General features: G+C 42.6%; 1 protein-coding gene across 3 annotated transcripts in view; it reads right to left on the bottom strand.

Annotated features, from left to right (window-relative positions):
* LOC137347339 (tumor necrosis factor alpha-induced protein 3-like) overlaps positions 1 to 21,588 on the bottom strand; it is a 145,796-nt gene extending 124,208 nt beyond the window's left edge. Inside the window, exon 1 of one of the 3 annotated variants that reach the window (XM_068011790.1) lies at positions 21,570 to 21,588. The gene's annotated coding sequence lies outside the window, so the exon portion shown is untranslated. Of the gene's footprint in view, positions 1 to 138; positions 157 to 6,573; positions 6,603 to 21,569 lie in introns of those variants that run through there. The other 2 variants (XM_068011788.1, XM_068011791.1) reach the window with 2 other exon arrangements.
* Between the last annotated feature and the right edge of the window lie 290 nt (positions 21,589 to 21,878).

The following is a 21,878-nucleotide window of genomic DNA, read 5'->3' as shown; positions in this document are numbered from 1 at the left end:
TACAGGTGAAGTCAACAGGGACACAAGTGGTGACCCTTACCTCCCACATCCTGCAAGAGGAGCATGCAACTGCCCTAGCTTCCATCCCCTCTGCTCTAAATTGACAAAAGAGATTTTTTAAAAAAGGAAAAACCTTACCTTACCAAACCCTCCACACAAGAGTCCTTTTTTTTTGGTTGATAGAGTCTGCCTGCTCATCTCTCAGGGAACTGAAACCATCGAAGACACGTGAAGCTCAAAGAGAGAAGGGTTTGCCACATGAACAAAGTTTTAAGAAGATTACTGGGCCCCAATGAATCGCAAGACCATATCTTTAATCAAGAACTACAGTGAGCTTGAGAAACAGTAACAAGATATTGCCTCAAACTGTTCTACTTATCTTTTCTTCTGCTCTTTTCTATTCCTATCTGCATGTTTATATGGCATGTGCATGCTAGCATGAGTGCATCGTATATCCATAGGCGTGAACCATATTAGAGTTTAAGTTTAAGGTTTAATAAATTTCATCTTTCTGCTTTAACCCAAGGAAAGCCTGTTTGTGCCCAATTCTTTACCTTATAATTGGAACGTTGTGAACAAGGATTCACAAAAAGGGAGCTCAAAACACAGTGTGTTTAATAATAAAACCCTGTTACAGTAAGACCAGGTAAAGACAGCAAAAAACCTCTATACACATTGCTCACCTGGTTGTAACAAATCTCTCAGAATGCCCTATGGCACTTTATGTGCACTTTAAAAAATGCAGCCACTTATGTATTGACAGCCAATTTGTGCACAGCAATGTCCCACAAATTATAAATGAGAGGAATAACTGGTTCATCTGGTTTGGTAGTGTTATTTGAGGGAGCAATGCTAATCTGCTCTTACTCAAATAATGTAAATAGCTGGAAGCCAGATGTGATGTGGGAGGAGACTCAAAGGGAATCTAAATTAACAGTGCATCTCAGCTGGTGGCATATTTGAGGGGAAACACAGGATCCAAATTCAATTACTGGCCTTATGTACTTGGCATGAATCAACAATATTTAAAGAGAATTGATCATTTCCAGGAATATGTTACTATGAAAATGTGAGACTGTTGTGGTGTACGGGTAAATGCTGCAGAGTTTAGTTAACAAATTTCAGTCAGAAAGCATTCAAAAAATGAACAATTCAGGACAATGTTACATTTAGATCAAAATTATGCACTTAAGACAAAGACTACAACATGAATTTTATAAACTCCAAATCAAAACTGATAATTTATCTATTAATACTGAAAATCAGATACACTCTTTTTAATGCTGATGTCTACTTTTTTCAGCAACCCTGACAGACGGTCAGAGCTCAAACTGCTGTCGCTGAAGAATGGCTGAATTGAGACATATGGCCAGCATTCTGTTCCTTACTGACATGTAGTCCTACCGCCAGAGCCCCCTCCCCTTCTCAGACCATAAACACAGCAGATTGCATTGTGCACACCCCCTCCCCCCTCACCATTTCTCTTTTTGGAAATTGAAACCCAAAACATCCACAATCCTGTGTTCCAGTCGTGGTCATGTGTAAAAGAGCGGACGGGAGGAGGTGGAGAATAGATTAACATCCCATAACTAACAGCTTCAAACTCTGCCTTGTCAGAAGAAGCTTACATGAGAAGCTCCCTTTGGGATTGCTCCTGTTACTGTAGACATGTCATTTGTTCTTTTGTTGTGCAGAAGAGAACTGCTGTCATAAAATTCCAAACTGCTTAATTGCAGCACCATAAAATTAGCATAACTGTGATGTGGCATTTCATTGCTGAATAGCAGCTGCTTGTGGGAGAATGGAAGAAGAAACAAGGCAGGATAAAGGTCACTGGTTGAGATCATTACATCTGAAACTGAATTCTAATCTGAAGCAATTAGCTGTTGTAATTCAGACTGGTTAATACGCTAGAGTAACTGGAGACTCCTGATCTTAACAAAAGCATTGACCATTAGGAAGCATCATTAGAGCTATGACTCTCATTAGTACCATGGTGACAGCATTAAGTATGTTTTACACAGCTACTGGATGATATAATTACCACAGGTCATCTAAGAGTCTCTAAACACATTCCTACTCTAATTTTAATACCAAAAATAACCAAAATTGCTATAATTAGAGGTCAAGAAAGATCATGTTAGCTTATAGCAAGCAATACATTTGAAAGTTGAATACCAATTAGTGTAATTATTACTATTCGTTAAATGGAAAGAAAGGTTTAATTATAATCACATGGGACATTCAAGCCTATAAAAATGCTTCTCTCTTGTTGGGTCTCTTCAGTCTCCCTCACTTTGCAAAATTAAAGGACATTCAGCATCAACCCTTTTAATGCTTAATGTCACTTACAGCTTTAGAAATAATCACACCGATACAATGCGAGGTTCCGTCATATACAATATGACAAATAATGGAAAGGAAGGATAGCCAATTGTAACTAAAGGCTGTTGCTTGATTGAAGGCTAAGGTTTTGAATCACTCCATCAGCCCTCCCCGAGCTCAATTACAAGATTCCACACCTCTATTTTACCTGTGATATTATATCATTCGTACAGCATTCTGTTTGACCATTTGCCCAATCAATATTAGGCAATGATATTGTTCTAGCATTAACAAGCATCCTCAATGAGTTCAACTAGCCTTTAAATATGCCTAAGTATCAGATTCAAGATTCAACTCAACATCAATGAAATAAGTAAACAAATTTTGGACCCATAACTCATTCAAAACTTTACAATAGTATCTCTAGGACCTCAGACATTATAGGGCCAATTTCTTTGACCATTGCTCCCAGGGGTGTTCAGTCCTCTGGGCACAAAGTTCAGAAAATTCCTAGTTTGGATTCCCCCACCAGTATAACTTCTTCTCTATGTCTCCTCTATCAAACCCTTTCCTATGTGTAAATATCTCTATTAGGTCACACCTCAGCTTTTCTTTTATAGAAAAAAGAGCCCCAGCCTGTGATACACCACTTCAGTAATATGGGGTGTTTCCTGTTAAATTGTGAACCTGCCAGCTTAATTGCCTTTACACATGAACTGAGCTCACTGGTCTCCATTCACCAATGTTGTTTTTGGGAATGGTGGTGGCAGGCAAGAGCTTCATAGAGCCATAGAAACTTACTGCACAGGAAGAGGTCACTCAACCCATCATGTCAGTGCTGGTCGACAAGTAACCATCCATACTAATCCCACTTTCCAGCCCTTGGCCTATAGCCTTGTAGGCTATGGCAATTTAAGTGCGTTCCTAAGTACTTATTAAATGTTATGAGGGTTTCTGTCTTTACCACACTTTCAGGCAATGAGTTCCAGATCCCCACAACCTTCTGGGAGAAAGGATTTCCCTCAAATCCCCTCTAAACCTCCTACCTCTTACCCGAAATCTATGCCCCCTGGTTATGGACCCCTCAGCCAAGGGGAATAAGGCCTTCCTATTCACTCTATCTAGACCCCTCATAATTTTATATACTTCAATTAGGTCTCCCCTCAGCCTCCTGTGTTCCAAACGACCCTAGTCTATCTAATCTTTCCTCATAACTAAAATTCAACAGTCCAGACAACATCCACTTAAATCTCTCTCTGTACCCCCGCTACTGCAATCACATGTTTCCTATAGTGCAGTGACCAGAACTGCATGTGCTACTCCAGCTGTCGCCTAACTAGTGTTTTATACAGTTCCAACATAACCCCTATATTCTATGTCTCAGCTAATAAAGGCAAATTTCCCATATGCCTTCTTGACCAACTTATCTACTTGTTCAGCCACCTTCATGGATCTGTGGACATGCACTCCAAGGTTCCCCTGTTCCTCTACACTTCTCAGTATCCTATCATTTATTGTGTATCCCCTCGCCTTGTTAGCCTTCCCCAAATACATTACCTCAGACTTCTCCAGATCAGAAACCATAGAAACGATTGAACTCCATTTGCACTGTTGGATCTGCCTGGCTAGTCCATTGATATCTTCCAGTAGTTTACAGCTTTCTTCATTACCAACCATATGGTCAATTTTTTTATCATTTGCAAACTTCTTAATCATACTCCCTACATTCAAGTCCAAATCATTGATATATACCATGTCATGGTCCTGTAGTTTTTTTTTCTGGGAATATGCGGTTTGCCTTTAAGGTTTGCAGAGGATCAGTATTGCTTTAAGAACCGGCAAGCCTCAGGAGTTATAGAAAGGTGCATTTTCGATTGCAGTTAGAAACAGCCATTTGGAGACTGCAATTCAAAGGGTGTATTCTTGTTACCATAGACACAGCCACTGGGAGTGAGTAGCAAGTGATACATTTGTCACAATTCAATTTTGAACTGGCTTTTAGTTGAAGACACTTTGTTCTAACAGAACACACAGACTGAGGACACAGATAGCTGTGCTGTTTAGCACCTGAAAAAAGAACTCTCCACCATTTAAACTGAAGGAAGAGGATTTTAGTCTGATTAATTTTTATCTCTCAAAATTCTAAAAAAGGTCAAACCAAAACAGAGATCTCTGGTAATTTAAATTGAAGAAAGGAAAGTTAGACTGTGACAATCTTTTATCAATCAAAAACTCTAAAGTCAGATTGATTTTGTTGAAAGTGTTTGCAAGTCATTAATTGTTGAAATTCGCTGGAGAAGGAAAGCAACATTCTGTGAGGACTTCAAGCAACATTCTGTGAGGACATCAAGCAACATTGGACTGTAAATTTGCAAGGACTCTAATTTTTTCTATTTTAAATATTGTTTATATCTTCATACTGTTTAAGAATTTAGTTCTCCTAATTAAAGAGTTAATTTGTTGATTTAAAGACACCTGATTTGGTTAGCCTCATTCAGGAGTTAATAGATGGTACAATTTGGCTGGGTGTTTCTTTAATTTGGAAAGTTTTAAATGATATGTTAGCCTATCTGTGGAGCAACAGGATTGAATTAAAAGTGCATTGGTCTCACCACAATCAGAATTGTGTATTTTGATTGGGGGCTTTGACAGAAGCAGTCAGTCGTAATAACCACAAAAAGGATGGGACCTAGTACTGAGCCCTGTGGAACCCCACAGGAAACAACCTGCAAGTCACAAAAACACCCATCGACCATTACCCTTTGCTTCTTGCCTCTGAGCCAGTTTTGGATTCAACTTGTCACTTTGCCTTGGATCCGATGGGCTTTTCCTTTCGTGACCAGTCTGCCATGTGGAACCTTATCAAAAGCTTTGCTAAAATCTATATAGCCTACATCAAATGCACTACCCTCATCGACCCTCATTGTTATCACCTCAAAAAATTCGGTATGTCAGACATGACCTTCCGTTAACAAATCTGTGCTGACAATCTTTGATTAATCTGTGTCTTTCTAAATGAAGATTTATCCTGTCCCTCAGAATTTTTTCCAATAATTTTCCTACCACCGAGGTTAGGCTGACTAGCCTCTAATTACTCGGTCTATCCTTTTCTCCCTTTTTAAACAATGGTACAATGTCAGCCATCCTCCAGTCCTCTGGCACCACGCCTGTAGCCAGAGAGGATTGGAAAATGATGGTCAGAGCCTCCGCTATTTCTCTCTTGCTTTCCTTAATAGCCTAGAATACATTTCATCCGGGCCTGGGTCATCATGTATTTATAAAAACCTTTGCATTTTCCATGATTTTACTTGCCAATATTTTTTATGCCCTCTCTTTGCTTTCCTAATTTCTTTTTTAATTTAACCCTGCACTTTTTATACTCCCCTAGGTATTCTGCAGTATTGAGTCCAGTATTCTGCAGCACTCACTCCCATTGCTGGCCATGGTTGTACACTTGCTGTTGGTGTAAAGCTTTAAATCAGTTTTGAGGTTTAACTGTCTCTTGGATATTTTAAAAATATGCATGTTCTCCCTTATATTCTGTAAACTTCTAATTTTTTTAATAAAACAGATTTATAGCAATGCACAGGACTACACAGCATTAATTTACAGTATTCTGTAAAAGTGTCCAAATGTGGTTTGAGTCAGCAAATAGTTAATAAATTATAAGGTTAAGGAGAGTTTCTAGAAATAAAGTTGTATATTAACTACCTAAGTAAGGCTACATTTCTAACTTCTCCCTCTGGTGACAGATATATGCTCACTGACTTTCAGAATGCACTGAGATTGCAAGCAGGGATTAGTAAGTGGCTGTTAATAAGGCATCATGATCTCCAGGGGAAGAACACGGGCCTGCTGAGAGACTGGGAGGGACCCCTTGTCACAGCCCTTTCACTCACCTCAATTGCTGGAGGTTGTTAAGCCGATCAGGTTCTCAGGCTTTAAATGAGAGGATGAAAGTGAATTACAAAGTCGTGCCCTTTGCTTTGAGGTTATTAGCAGCTTTGTACTGAGATTCCTGTACTGGGGACCTTGCTTAAAGGACAGTTGGGAGCTGGTATTCCAGTGAAGTAAGACAAAAATCAGGTTGTAGTTTACCTGTGCTGTTATGACTCAGACTGTATCTGAGCAATGATCAGCAGCAGTAGGTTAATAAAGTTCATATGACTGAGGAAAATACCTGAGGGGGAGGCAGCTCTGGACTGGAATGCTCACTCTTCAAGATAGAATTCAAACTTTCATACTGACCTGTGCCGGATGGTTTGTAGGTTTTTCCCGTGGTGCATTAATGCAAACACTGTGCGGCACAGGGTCCAAAATTGTGCTTGTGCAGGACTGTATGCTACACTGAAATTGCCTTGTCCAACCTTGTTTTGATGCTGGGACTTTGCACTAGCTTATTTTAGGTCACATGAATTTGGTTGAGTCCAATGCAATGTCTTTGAGTAACAAATGGAAACTAAAAATCCCAGAGCTCTTTCTATCAGCATCCATTGCAACAACTCACATCAATGAATGATTTTAACTGTTAATTCTTGTGAAGTGGACTCATTTCACTTTGGTCATACTTTCTACCACATAATCAAATTACACAAAAGTGGATATCTTTTACTGATCTAAAATACAGATGCTTTAAAGCTATGAAACAATCTATGAGCATATAAAAATGATGGGCAGCAAAAGATCAGCTGGTCGATCAAGCTTGTCCCAAACTTAGGACATCTGGAGCATCATAACTGGACTCTTCCTAAACCCATCCACCTCACCCACCCCTCTATGGCAATCGTGTAATTTCCTGGGAGAGGCAAAATATCTGAAAAAAACCTGGGGACAAAGAGGAAAATCAGGAAATCTCCTCTCCAACACCCTTAACCAATGGAAATCAGTCCAGGAAATCATACTGACCATGTGTACATTAACTGTTAAATGTATGATTCAGAACATACCGCCAATTATAATTATAAGATATTACACAGCTAAACACTCACATTAATAGTTTAGTTTGACTCTGAGGTAATGAACACACCTGGGCAATGGAATAGAAATCTGAGAAAAATTAACAATCAGTGGCTGTATTGTAATGTGACCCTGAGATTAATTCAGATTAAACAGCAGCAAGAGTAAAGGTGCATTCTCCAGCACTTTCTAAGCTGAGAGTTTCTCTCAGGAAGTGGGGGAAGGAGAACAAAAGAATAATAATAATAATAATAATAAATAGTTATTTCAAACGCAGTTTTGGTTTTGGTGTTTCTGATCTTTTTTGATTTCTTTTTTCCCTGTTGGAGACACTGCTGTTGGTCTGAACTCAGACAAAGTGGGATAGATACACACTCCTGATGCAGTGTTTGAATTTCCATGCATATCCTGTTGTTCAGATGACTGAGGACCAACACTCCACAAGTCATAGGAGGTGCTGCAGGAATGCTCAAAGATGATCAGCCGGCTATAGTGCAGATGAAAGCTGGTTGAGCATGGGTGACCTGGCTGGGTCAAGAATACCATAGAGCAAGGCACCAAACTGACTTGTATCCAAACTACCTCATCTGCTTCTTCAAGCTGGGCTGAATTCTATTTTGGACCAGTTGCAAGCATTTCCTAATTTTACTGATTAAATCAAGACTCTTAAGATTTATGATTCTTATTATATTGTTCCTTCTTAACAAAGTACCACAAAACAAGTGATAGCAAGTCGGCAATCTGTTTTATACTCTCCACAAATTTCTTCTCCTCAATGGAAGAGTGTAATCCGGGCTGCCTTTTTGTTAATATTCATTTTGCTGTTCTCCCCAAGGTGAACTTCCACCCCACTGACCATGCTGGCATAGAGCTCCATGAGACTGACCATGCTGGCATAGAGCTCCATGAGACTGACCATGTTGGCATAGAGCTCCATGAGACTGACCATGCTGGCATAGAGCTCCATGAGACTGACCATGTTGGCATAGAGCTCCATGAGACTGACCATGCTGGCATAGAGCTCCATGAGACTGACCATGTTGGCATAGAGCTCCATGAGACTGACCATGTTGGCATAGAGCTCCATGAGACTGACCATTCTCTGGTACTTTATCCAGTGGTTATTGTTTCAATCTGGTGGATATCACAACCAAACCTGATGATGACCTGAAATAAAAACAAGAAATGCTGGAATCACTCAGCAGGTCTGGCAGCATCTGTGGAAAGAGAAGCAGAGTTAACGTTTCGGGTCAGTGACCCTTCTTCGGTTCCGACCCGAAACGTTAACTCTGCTTCTCTTTCCACAGATGCTGCCAGACCTGCTGAGTGATTCCAGCATTTCTTGTTTTTATTTCAGATTTCCAGCATCCGCAGTGTTTTGCTTTTATACTGATGATGAGCTGACCTGGTGTGCATGATATTTAAACACAGAATCTATCAAACAGGAGTTGAAATTAGGAATATGAACACTGTCTCATTTTACCCCATAAGTTGCGAAGCCCAGTCACAGCTTCATTCCCCAACGCCTGAGGTCAACTCATTCAGCGCAGCCCAGGGACTTAGGACATTTAATTCAGTGTAAAAATGCTCCTGGAGTATATAAAGGGTTAAATAGATAGCATGTTATGAAACAAATTCCTTTGGTTATGAAACAAATTCCTTTGGTTAGTAGCATTCAGAGTCATGGAGTTGCAGTTTACATATTAAGAGTTCCCATACTGCGCTGCAAGAATCATGTTGGAGAATTACATTTACAAAGCTGCTTACATTTTTAATTCCTTTGGTTTTAACAAGTCTATAATTCTCCTAAAACTCTGTACTTGAGAATATGTTGATTAACATCCAGTTTCCTGTCATGTTACAAGTGCTGTTTCTGGCTTTTCAAGTGCTTTTGCCAAGATTTTTATCTCTTTCATCACCAGTCCATATATTTATTATTACACTGGAATCACAGTATCAGTAACTACTGTTGTTTTTTTATTCATTCATGGGATGTGTGGGTCATTGGCCAGGCCAGCATTTATTGCCCATCCCTAATTGACCTTGAGAAGGTGGTGGTGAGCTGCCTTCTTGAACTGTTGCAGTCCATGTGGGGTAGGTACACCCACAGTGCTGTTAGGAAAGGAGTTACAAAGAACAAAGAACAAAGAAAATTACAGCACAGGAACAGGCCCTTCGGCCCTCCAAGCCTACGCCGATCCAAATCCTCTATCTAAACCTGTCGCCTATTTTCTAAGGGTCTGTATCTCTTTACTTCCTGCCCATTCATGTATCTGTCTAGATACATCTTAAAAGACGCTATCGTGCCCGCGTCTACCACCTCCACTGGCAATGCGTTCCAGGCACCCACCACCCTCTGCGTAAAGAACTTTCCACGCATATCCCCCCTAAACTTTTCCCCTTTCACTTTGAACTCGTGTCCCCTTGTAATTGAATCCCCCACTCTGGGAAAAAACTTCTTGCTATCCACCCTGTCTATACCTCTCATGATTTTGTACACCTCAATCAGGTCCCCCCTCAACCTCCGTCTTTCTAATGATAATAATCCTAATCTAGTCAACCTCTCTTCATAGCTAGCGCCCTCCATACCAGGCAACATCCTGGTGAACCTCCTCTGCACCCTCTCCAAAGCATCCACATCCTTTTGGTAATGTGGCGACCAGAACTGCACGCAGTTCCAGGATTTTGAAGGAGGGCGATATAGTTCCAAGTCAGGATGGTGTGTGACTTGGACGGGAACTTGCAGGTGGTGGTGTTCCCATGCATCTGCTGCCCTTGTCCTTCTAGGTGGTAGAGGTCTCGGGTTTGGAAGGTACTGTCGAAGGAGACTTGGTAAGTTGCTGCAGTGCATCTTGTAGATGGTACAAACTGCCTCCACTGTCCGTCAGTGTTGAAGGGAGTGAACGTTCAAGGTGGTGGGTGGGGTGCCAATTAAGTGGGTTGTCCTGGATGCTGTCAAGATTCTTGAGTGTTGTTTGAGGTGCACTCATCCAGACAAATGGACAGTATTCCATCACAGTCCTGACTTGTGTCTTGTAGATGGTGGACAGGCTTTGGGGAGACAGGAGGTGAGTTACTCACTGCAGAATTCCCAGCCTCTGACCGGCTCTTGTAACCACATTATTTATGTAGCTGGTCCAGCTGAGTTTCTGGTCAATGGTGACCCCCAAGATGTTGATAGTGAGTCCAGTCAGCCTAACATCGGTCGTTGGGAAAATGTTACAGCCCATTATTAAGGAAGAAATAGCAGGACATTTAGAAAAGGTTAATGCAATCAAACAGAGTCAACATGGTTTTGTGAAAGGGAAATCATGTTTGACAAATTTGCTCGAGTTCTTTGAGGATATAACAAGCAGAGTTGATAAAGGGGAACCGGTAGATGTAGTGTATTTGGATTTCCAGAAGGCATTCGATAAGGTGCCACATTAAAGATTATTGCACAAGATAGGAGCTCACTGTATTGGGGGTAATGTATTAGCATGGATTGAGGATTGGTTAACTCACAGAAGACAGAGAGTCAGGATTAATGGGTCTTTTTCAGGTTGGAAAGACGTAACTAGTGGAGTGTCACAAGAATCAGTCCTGGAGCCTCAATTATTTACTATCTCTTTTAATGACTTGGAGGAGGGGGCTGAGTGTAATATATCCAAATTTGCTGACAATACAAAAATAGGTTGGAGGGCATTGTTAGGGGGTTGGAGGACCTAAGGAATCTGCAAAGGGATATAGATAGGTTCAGTGAGTGGGCAAAAACTTGGCAGATGGAGTTTAATGTAGGAAAGTGTGAGGTCATGCACTTTAGTAGGAAGAATTAAAAGGCAGACTATTATTTAAATGGAGAGAGACTCCAAAAAAGTGCAGCACAGAGGGATCTGGGTGTTCTTGTGCATGAAATGCAAAAAGTTAGCATGCAGGTGCAGCAAGTAATTAAGAAGGCAAATGGAATTTTGGCCTTTATTGCTCGGGGGTTAGAGTTTAAAAATAGGGAAGTCCTGTTACAACTGTACAGGGTGTTGGTGAATCCGCACCTGGAGTACTGTGTACAGTTTTGGTCCCCGTGTTTAAGAAAGGATATACTGGCATTGGAGGCAGTTCAAAAGAGATTCACTAGACTGATTCCTGGGATGAAGGGGTTGACTTATCAAAAACGGCTAAACAGGTTAGGCCTTTATTCATTATAGATTAGAAGAATGAGGGGTGATCGTATTGAAACGTACAAGATTCTGAGGAGCCTTGACAAGGTAGATGTTGAGAAGATGTATCCACTAGTGGGGGAATCTCGAACTCGGGGACATAGTTACAGAATAAGGGGACACTCATTTAAAACTGAGATGCAAAGGAATTTCTTCTCTCAGAGGGTGGTGAATGTCTGGAATTCTCTACCACAGAGAGTTGTGAATGCTAGATCACGGAAAGTATTTAAAGAGGAGGTAGATAGATTTTTGAAATATCAGGGAGTTGAGGGCTATGAGGAGCTGACACGATAGAGGCGTTGATGTCTGAGGCAGTGCAGCCATGATCTTATTGAATGGCGGGGCAGGCTTGAGGGGCCGAATGGCCAACTCCTGCTCCTATTTCTTATATTCTTATGTTCTTATGATTCAGCGATGGAAATGCCATTGACTGTCAAGGGGAGATGGTTAGATTCTCTCTTGTTGGAGATGGTCATTACCTGGCACTTGTGTGGCATGAATGTTACTTGCCACTTATCAACCCAAGTCTAGATGTTGTCCAGGTCTTGCTGCATATGGTCACGGACTACTTCAGCAACTGAGGAGTCGCAAATGGTGCTGAATTTTGTGCAATCACCAGTGAACATCCCCACTTCTGACCTTATGATAGAGGGAAGGTCATTGATGAAACAACTGCAGATGGTTGGGGCTAGGACACTACCCTGAGGAACTCCTGCAGTGATGTCCTGGGACTGAGATGATTGACCTCCAACAACCACAACCATCTTCCTTTGCGCTAGGTATGACTCCAACCATTGGAGAGTTTTCCCCCTGATTCCCATTGACTCCAGTTTTGCTCGGGACCTCCAGCTAACAGTGAAGTTAGTTGTAAGAACATTAAATATGTTGATTTTTTGGGGTTTATTTTTCAGGATGATAAATAATGTGTGTGATGTATGCTTGGATAAAAACATAAAGTTTCATTGCAGCCTTGCTGCCATCAAAAGCAGGACAGTGTTCATGTTGAGTTACCTTTATAAGAATCTCTGTTTATATATTTTAAATTCTCTTCACTATATTTTCTAAGCAGGTCATTAAATCCTTTCTTGTGATGACCCAATATAGAGTTATAGGGTCATTTACAGTACAGAAGGTGGCCATTCGGCCCATCAAGTCCATGCTGGCTCTCCGCAGAGCAATCCAGTCAGTCCCACTCCTGCTCGATCTCCTGCAAATTCATTTCCTTCAAATGCCCATCAGCTTCCACCACCTCGTGGGCAGCGAGTTCCAGGTCATTACCACCTGCTGTGTTAAAAAGTTCTTCCTCACATTCCCCCTGCATTTCTTGCTCAAAATCTTCAATCTGTGTTCCTTAGTCCTTGTACGATTAGTTAATGACAACAGTTTTTCATTGTCTAACTTATCTAAGCCTGTCATAATCCTGTACACCTCAATCAAATCTCCCCTCAATCTCCTTTCCTCTAAGGAGAACAACCCCAGCTTCTCCAACCTAACCTTGCACCAGAAATCCTCCATCACTGGAACCATTCTGGTAAATCTCCTCTGCACCCTCTCAAGGACCCTCACATCCTTCCTAAATTGTCGTGACCAGAACTGGATGCAATACTCTAGTTGTGGCCTAACCAGAGCTTTATAAAGGTTCAGCATAACTTCCCTGCTTTTGTACTCAATGCCTCTCTTTCGGAATCATATGCTTTACTAACCACTCTCTCCATATGTCCTGCCACCTTCAAAGATCGTGTACATCACCCCCAGGTCCCTTTGTTCTCCGCATTCTATGGAACTGTGCCATTGAGTCTATATTGCCTCTCCCTATCCTTTCTGCCAACGAGCATCACCTCACACTTGATGAATAATTGTGTCACTGACAAAGTACAGTAATGCTATAGAAAGTTTAATAAATAGGAAAAAGCAGCTACTACGATTCTCTGCTTCATGTGTAGCTAACGTCAGTTGATGCAAGAAATGTTTCAGAAGGAAATTTCCCCATTGTTCTCTCTAACCCCAAGGGTCCTATCATGTTTGGAGGGCAGAATAAACCAGACTGAGGACATCTTAAGAAATCATGATGAATTTTCAATTTTCTCACCAGAGGGATAACGTACTTTTGTGGATCAGTCACCCATTTCACATATTACCCAATTTTTGTTTGTATCAATATTTATTCATTAGGCAATCTATCTGCCAGGGCCAACTCACCTCATAACATATTTAAACAGAAAATGCTGGAAATACTCAGCAGGTCTGGTAGCATCTGTGGAGAGAAAAACAGTTAACGTTTCAGGTCACCTGATAGCATAGTGGTACAATGCAGCAACAATATCTCACACAGACGTTCATTCTTCTCTGCCTCCTGCCAAACAACCCAATAGAGATTGGCAAAGCACACCCAGATATCCTGAGAGGTAGCACAAGGTGGGAGTTTAAACCGGAGTCTTCAAGTCCACAGGCCAACATTCAACCACTGCTTGGCCACCCTAAATCTAGTGCTTTTTAATGAACAAAATAGGGGCAACTTTCATCTCCCAGCTGGAAACAGGCAGGATAGTTGCCCAAATGAATCGACTGGGAGCTAGTTTCAGTTTTCAGAATGCCTGATGGTTGAGGGAAGCAACTATCATGACGTGGACTCCACATAGGCAGTCTGCTAATTAGGAGGTGGGAAATTGGATGCTGCTGCAGGTCCTCATGGTCTGCAGTACTTTAAAAGGGAGGTGCTTTTTTGTCGCCGATACCTGGAGATAACAGTGTGGAACTGTAGGAAGATGTCTCAATGTAAGAGTTTCAGCAGGGTCTCAAGATTTTCAGATGAAGTGGTGGAGATGCTGGTAGAGCAAGTTCACAATTGAAAGGAGGTCCTCTTACTCATGAATGCTCATTGAGGGCCATCAAATTGGAGAACAGGCAGGGTGAGAGATGGAACAGCATTTAAATGTCATTGGTATTTTCTCCAGGACCTGACTGTATTGCCAAAAGAGAGTTAATGATATCACTATGAGTGTCAAGGTGAGACTTCTCTTCACAGTTCTCATACTTTCTGCACAGCCCTGCAGCCCCAATCCATCCCTTCTCCACTTACCATGGTTTTCCATAAGTCAAAAACTTCATTACCTATTCATAATGGGATGGTAGAGTAGTGGTAATGTTATTAGATTAGAAATCCACAGGCCTTGACTAATGATCTGGGGGCATGATTTTAAATCTCACCAAAAGCAAAAGTCCTTATGGACATATCTGCCAGACCGGGCCTGCAGCAGCTGATGGGAGAACCAACAAGAGAGAAAAACCTACTTGACTTCACCTTCACCAATCTATGCATCTGTCCATAACTTTATTGGTAGGAGTGACCACGGCACAGTCCTTGTAGACATGAAGTCCAATCTTCACACTAAGGGTACTGTCCATCGTGTTATGTAGCCCTACCACCGTTCTAAATGGGATAAATTCAAAACAGATCGATCCGCTTGCAACTGGGCATCCAGGAGGCACTGTGAGCCATCAGCAGCAGCAGGACTGCATTCAACCACAATCTGTAATCTCATGGCCTGGCTTATACCTCACTCTACCATTACCATCAAGCCAGGGGACCAACCCTGGTTCAATGAAGAGTGCAGGAAAGCATGTCAGGAGCAGCACCAGGCATACCTCAAAACCTGGTGAAGGTACAACACAGGACTACGTGCATACTAAACAGCAGAAGCAGCATGTGATAGAGCTAAGCAATCCCACAACCAATGAATTAGGTCTAAGCTCCGCAGTTCTGCCACATCCAGTTGTGAATGGTGGTGGACAATTACACAACTAACTGGAGGAGGAGGATGCTCCACAAACACCCCCATCCTCAATGAGGGAAGCCCAGTACATCAGTGCAAAAGACAAGGCTGAAGCATTTGCAACCATCTTCAGGCAGAATGGATGCTGAGTGGATGAACCACCTCCGCCTCCTCCTGAGGTCCCCAGCATCACAGATGCCAGTCTTCAGCCAATTTGATTCACTCCATGTGATATCAAGAAATGGCTGAAGGCACTGGATACTGCAAAGGTTATGGATCCTGATGACATCACAGCTCCTGAAGATTTGTGCTCCAGAATGAGCCATTCCCCTCGCCAAGCTGTTCCAGTACAGCTACAACACTGGCATCTAGCCAACAATGTGAAAAATTGCCCAGGTATGTCCTATCCACAAAAAGCAGGACAAATCCAATCCAGTCAATTATTGCCCCATCAGTCTACTCTCAATCATCAGTAAAGTGATGGAAGGTGTCGTTGACAGTGCCATCAAGCGACACTTACTCAGAAACAACCTGCTCACCAATGCTCAGTTTGGGTTCCACCAGGGCAGCTTGGCTCCAGACCTCATTACAGCCTTGGTTCAAACATGGACAAAAGAGCTGAGCTCCAGAGGTGAGGTGAGAGTGACTGCCCTTGACATCAAGGCAGCATTTGACCAAGTATGGCTTCAAGGAGCCCTAGCAAAACTGAAGTCAATGGGAATCAGGGGGAAATTTCTCCAGTGGCTGGAGTCATACCTAGTACAAGAGAAGATGGTTGTGGTTGTTGGAGGTCAATCATCTCAGCCCCAGGACATCACTGCAGGAGTTCCTCAGGGTAGTGTCCTAGGCCCAACCATCTTCAACTGCTTCATCAATGACCTTCCCTCCATCATAAGGTCAGAAGTGGCGATGTTCGTTGATGATTGCACAATGTTCAGTACCATTTGCAACTCCATTTGCAGTCTATGCAGCAAGTCCCGGACAACATTCAGGCTTGGGAAGATAAGCAGCAAGTAACATTCATGCCAGGCAATGACTATCTCTAACAAGAGGGAACCTAACCAACTCCCCTTGATGTTCAACGGTATTGCCATCGCTGAAACCCGCACCAGCAACATCCTGATGGTTACCATTAACCAGAAAATTAACTGGACCAGCAATTTAAATACCGTGGCTACAAGAGAAGATCAGAGACCAGGAATTCTGTGGCAAGTAACTCACCTCCTGACTCCCAAAAGCCTGTCTACCATCAACAAGGTACAAGTCAGGAGTGTGATGGAATACTCTCCAGTTGTCTGGATGAGTGCAGCTCCAATACCATTCAAGAAGCTCGACACCATCCAGGGCAAAGCAGCCCGCTTAATTGGCACCCCATCCACAAACATTCACTCCCTCCACCACCCTTCCTAACAGCACTGTGGGTATACTTACCCCACATGGACTGCAGCGGTTCAAGAAGGCAGCTCACCACCACTTTCTCAAGGGCAATTAGGGATGGGCGATAAATGCTGGCCTAGCCAGCAAGGCTCACTAAAGGCCTGCTACCCGACCCAAACCCGACGGAGCCCGACATGTGTCAATTTTGGATCAGGTCAGACCCCTCTTCCGGGTCCGGCTTTCGGGCAGGTCGGGCCAGGTCCGGGTAGGGCCAGGTAGGGCCGGGTAGGGCCGGGTCTGGATTGAGTCGGATACACACAGGAAGTGCTCTGCCGGTAAGTATTAAAAATAGAAAACTTACCTGAACTAGGAGTCCGGACGAAACTGAGGCTGCGAGTGACATGTCTATGACATCATCACGCACACACTGCAGCTTCCTGGAGGTTCTGAGTCGGAAGGTAAGTAAAGGGATCGTCGGGTTGGGCTCAGGTCGGATAGGGCTCGTTTCGGGTTGGGCTCGGGTCAGGTCGGGTCGGGCGCGGGGCAAAATGGGAGGGACTTGGGCTGGGTTGTGCTCGGGCCCACTATGGATCGGTCCGGTTTGGGTCGGGTTCTTTTTCCTGACCTGAACAGGCCTTTAACGTTCACATCCCATGAAAGAATAAAATAAAAATTCTGCTTGAATACCCTCCAAAGCTGCTACTCCCTTCTGACCACACTTGCTGCTTCTTCCTGTCATACACACTATGCTAAGCTGGCTCATGTTGAAGCTAAAGCCTCGGAAATATATGAACTTACTTCCACTATTCCTGCAGCTTAAAACAATGGAGGAACAACCAGCACAAGAGGAGGTCCTGCTACACTGCAAACACTGATCCCTAATGAAGAGGCTATTATTGATATCATGAGAAGACATCTCGCAGTCTGAAGCAGAGGTGGCAATGCTGCAAGCTTGACACTGCACAATGTCTCAACAACTTCCCTTCCTTTTCTTTATCTATTTAACTCTTTCAGTTACACACTGAACACGACAACCTTTGTGCTGCCACTAATCTACTCCTGCTTATCTTTGCAATTACATGCTAACGCTGGTCCCTCCTCTCTTTTTCACAATCAATCAAATAACTCTGTCACTAGTGCCAGATAGTCTGATGAAGATAACCCCTGCTCTTACCAGCAAAGAAATGGGAATGTCACATGACTTAAGGAGTTCATGGGGACTGCACTGAGGGAATTCATTGAATACAAGGAAGGTCAAGGGAAGAACTAGGTGGACGACCAACTCACACATTAGTTGTGCTGAAGAGAACAGAAATGCAGATTTCAGCGGCCCAGCATTTTAAAGAAGAATGATTTTAATGCACCAGCAATTGCTGAATGTATTGGACTACCTACCGAGTAACTTCCAGAACATAGCAGATAACATGGTGCAGTTCACTGCCAGTGGGCGTGACACTTTCACATATGGCATTGCCATTCTGCAATCAGGAGCATGTGGTCACCTTAAATATCTACTGCAACTCTGTCAGGCCGTGGACTCAGCCGGGTCTCCTGCCTGGAACAGACTGGGATAGGATAGAGAGGAGAGGAGATTCACTTGTAAAATATCCTAATCATGTATACAAATAGGGCTAGGATTTAGTTTAATTTCACATGATTTAGATTTTTTAAACTTATAAATAGTTTGTGGATTTGTACTATAATTGGAAATAATGAAATGGTTAAAGTTGTTCATTCCAAGAATGCTCAATGGTTTAATGTGTCAGGGTATCATTTAGCTACTTGTGCTGTTTAGCTTCCGCCAAAAGTGCAGGATGTGTGATTTGTGCCTGTTACCATAGAATCGTAGAATGGTTACAGGACAGAAGGAGGCCATTCGGCCAGTCATGTCCATGCCGGCTCTCTGTAAGGGCAACTCACCTAGTCCCACTTGCGTGAATTGAGGCCTACAAGGATCTCGAGCTTTCATTCACAATTTATAGGGCATCAAGAATGAAAGGTTTGACAGTGGTTACGTCTCTACCTGCAGGGGAAGTGGATTAATTTTCATTGCAGTCTGCTGACAGTCTGCTGACCACCAAGCAGCTCATAAGCACTTGAATGAGAAACAGCAGCTTTCTACTTTGCAAGTTGCAACCATTCGGAGAGCATCTCATTGAAACATTACGGGAGGTGATAAAGCATTTCAGACAGGCACAAGCAGTTCATACTGGAGTGAGAAATAGATTCGAGGCTTTCTGTAAGCCAATAAAACCACAATGTTGTTTGAAATCTTTGTTTGCAGTGTGTTCCTGCAGCAACTGCTGACCCTGCTATGTTAATTGACGTAAATATCAATTTTAGTATTTTACCAGTTACTGTTGATTTCAAGGTGGAATGGCTGGAACATTTCTTAGACATAAATGTTAATGCAGGAGAGCATGGATTGTTAAAGTGAAGTTCTCGATACTGAGCTGCTGTCAACAGGTTTGGCTTCAAGCAACTTTTGGATCTCTCCTGCTTCTGCACCATCTCCTCCCTCATCGTGCTGAAGATCAGCCTAAAATGGTGGCTCCAAGTGTTGGCTTTGTTGTGGGACAAGGTTATGAAGCATTCAGCAAACCACAGTTAGACGGGACAATTTATATTTCAAGAGCTACCAGATGTCTCTGGGCATCTGATTCAATGTTTCAAGTTTAGTGATTTAAATTGGGGAGGACGATTGCAGTGTAAAAGCAATGGTCAGGTAGGTGGACACATAATCTGCTGCTGAACGCCACACACCAGTTACATATTAATAGAACAGAAGCCCTTGTGATTCATGAAGCCAATCTCATTGTGTGAAAGAGCCCACAGTCAATGACGCCCTGGACTGGGAGAATCCTGCAATCTATGTGAATCCTCAATCCTGCAGCCTCTGGGTATCCATGGACAATGAGATTAATATGTTTCCTCTACAAGACATTAGTCACATGTCTAATACAAGCCTGGACTGCGTGCAGACAGAGTGATGTTGCTTTTATTTCCTGTGGTAACCTGGAAGGAGGCAGAAAGTGGTTCAAAGTGGCAGTGACCTTGACTGCAACATGTAGAAGTATGCTAGCTGTGGCAGTTGGTTGTAGATATTCTTGTACATCTGTCACTGCTACCCTCGAGAATCAAAACTTGCTTATGTAATACTTCTTAGAGAACCTGAAAGTATGTTGTTCTGAGCCATGGTAAGGATTCCTCTACTGCTGCCTTCTCCTATTAGGCGTCACATCATCTAGGGCTCTACTTGCTCCTTCTTACTCTCCCTCCTGATCCTCCAAGAGTGTGAGTTTTACAGACTTGCATCAGAAACAAATTCAATGCCAGAGACACCTTAACAGTTTAAAATCTACAAGCATTTTCAAACCCCCATGAACTACTGCAAGGAAAATGTTTCCAAGGGCTCTACTCAGCTTTAGCTGAGAACAGCTGAGAATCCTTTCCAATCATGTTTGAAATGGCTGCCTCAGGAACTGGACCACCCAGAGTTGGTGTGTGAGAGCATCATGGGCATTAATTGGGTGGTGAGTGCCCAGACTGGGGTTGAGAAAACGTCATCTTTTTAAGGTGGGGGTTAGGGCTGGTGCTGAGGGTTAAGATTAGGCTTAATCTTTGGGTTAGAGTTGAGTTTGTCATTTTGACAGCTATTTCAGAAGTAATATTCCATTGAAGGAGAGTACTTTTTTTCCAATAGGGAATAATAAATAAAATGGATTTGATGGTGTGAAGGAGGATTTGCTGCTGGCCCAACATTTTCATGAGATTGGTCCGACCTTTAGTCATTGGCTGAACTGGAGCTGTTTCCTGGGGGCAAAGGGCAGAATCAGTAGTTTTTAAAAAATTTTTATTTAGAGATACAGCACTGAAACAGGCCCTTCGGCCCTCCTAGTCTGTGCCGACCATCAACCACCCATTTATACTAATCCTACACTAATTCCATATTCCTACCACATCCCCACCTGTCCCTATATTTCCCTACCACCTACCTATACTAGGGGCAATTTATAATGGCCAATTTACCTATCAACCTGCAAGTCTTTGGCATGTGGGAGAAAACCAGAGCACCCGGGGGAAACCCACGCAGACACAGGGAGAACTTGCAAACTCCACACAGGCAGTACCCAGAATCGAACCCGGGTCCCTGGAGCTGTGAGGCTGCGGTGCTAACCACTGCGCCGTTGTTGTGGATGCAGCTACTGGAGAAGTGGATTCAAAGGGAGATTATTGTAAGTATTTTATGGATTGGCAACCAGCTGGAAGCTGGATGACTTTGTTGGAAGCAGGAAGCAATTGAATGATTGTTCAGAAATATTCCTGTCATTGCTGTGTTTTTGCCAGTGCATGAGAAGGACTGTAAATGTGTCTATGACATGATAGTTATTTACAAATATTGTGTATGATATGCTCTCTATTTGGATGTAACAGATACCTTTAGAGATAATAAAAATGTCACACTGGCCATATACACATCAATGATTACTTTCCTAATAATCCACTGAGCAACATCCATGACTTTTTAAAACAAAATGGCCAACTTGGCATCAACAAGTGAAGCTTCTGAGGACTGGATAATACATTCCCAAAGGCAATGAATAGCTTATATCAAAGGTGATCATTGACAATGGTGATATGTTGGAGGTAAATATGTGCAGTAGCATATGATGACTGAGATGCACTGACTATTCCAAGCCCTTTTCTGATAATATAATGTACAAAATAGCATCTCAGCATTCAAGAAGTCTGAAACAAAAACAGTAACTGGAAAAGTTCAACAGGTCAGACAGCAGCTGTGGAGAGAACAAACAACTTAACATTTTGGGAAAAGTGGATCAGGCTCCAGTCGCCCAGGATCCTGGCAGAAGAAAGAAAACTGGTTGACACCAAGGGTACAGACCACCCCAGGAGCACAGTATTCCCACAATGGGTGATTTCCTACCTCAAGCACCAACTCCACCATCCCTAGAAACGCCCAAGAAACATAAGTGGATTTGATCTACTCTTTAGACTATAGATAGCTTCCTTGAAAAGTTGTGACTAATCCCTCATTGCGGCCCACAGTTGACTTGTAAGATTTCATACCGAATGAAACACTGAAACAAACCTGTTCCCAGTGAACACAATGACTAAAACCTAATGCCATTGAAAGTGCTTGAGTTAATTGGTTAACAATACACTAGAAGACAGAAGTGGCCACCAACATTAAATGTTTGTTCTTTGTGACCTTAGGGCAAGGGATGAGTAGCTG

This window comes from Heterodontus francisci, chromosome 31, assembly GCF_036365525.1.
Source record: "Heterodontus francisci isolate sHetFra1 chromosome 31, sHetFra1.hap1, whole genome shotgun sequence".
NCBI classification, from domain to species: domain Eukaryota; kingdom Metazoa; phylum Chordata; class Chondrichthyes; order Heterodontiformes; family Heterodontidae; genus Heterodontus; species Heterodontus francisci.
This window is presented reverse-complemented; position numbering and strand designations above follow the sequence as displayed.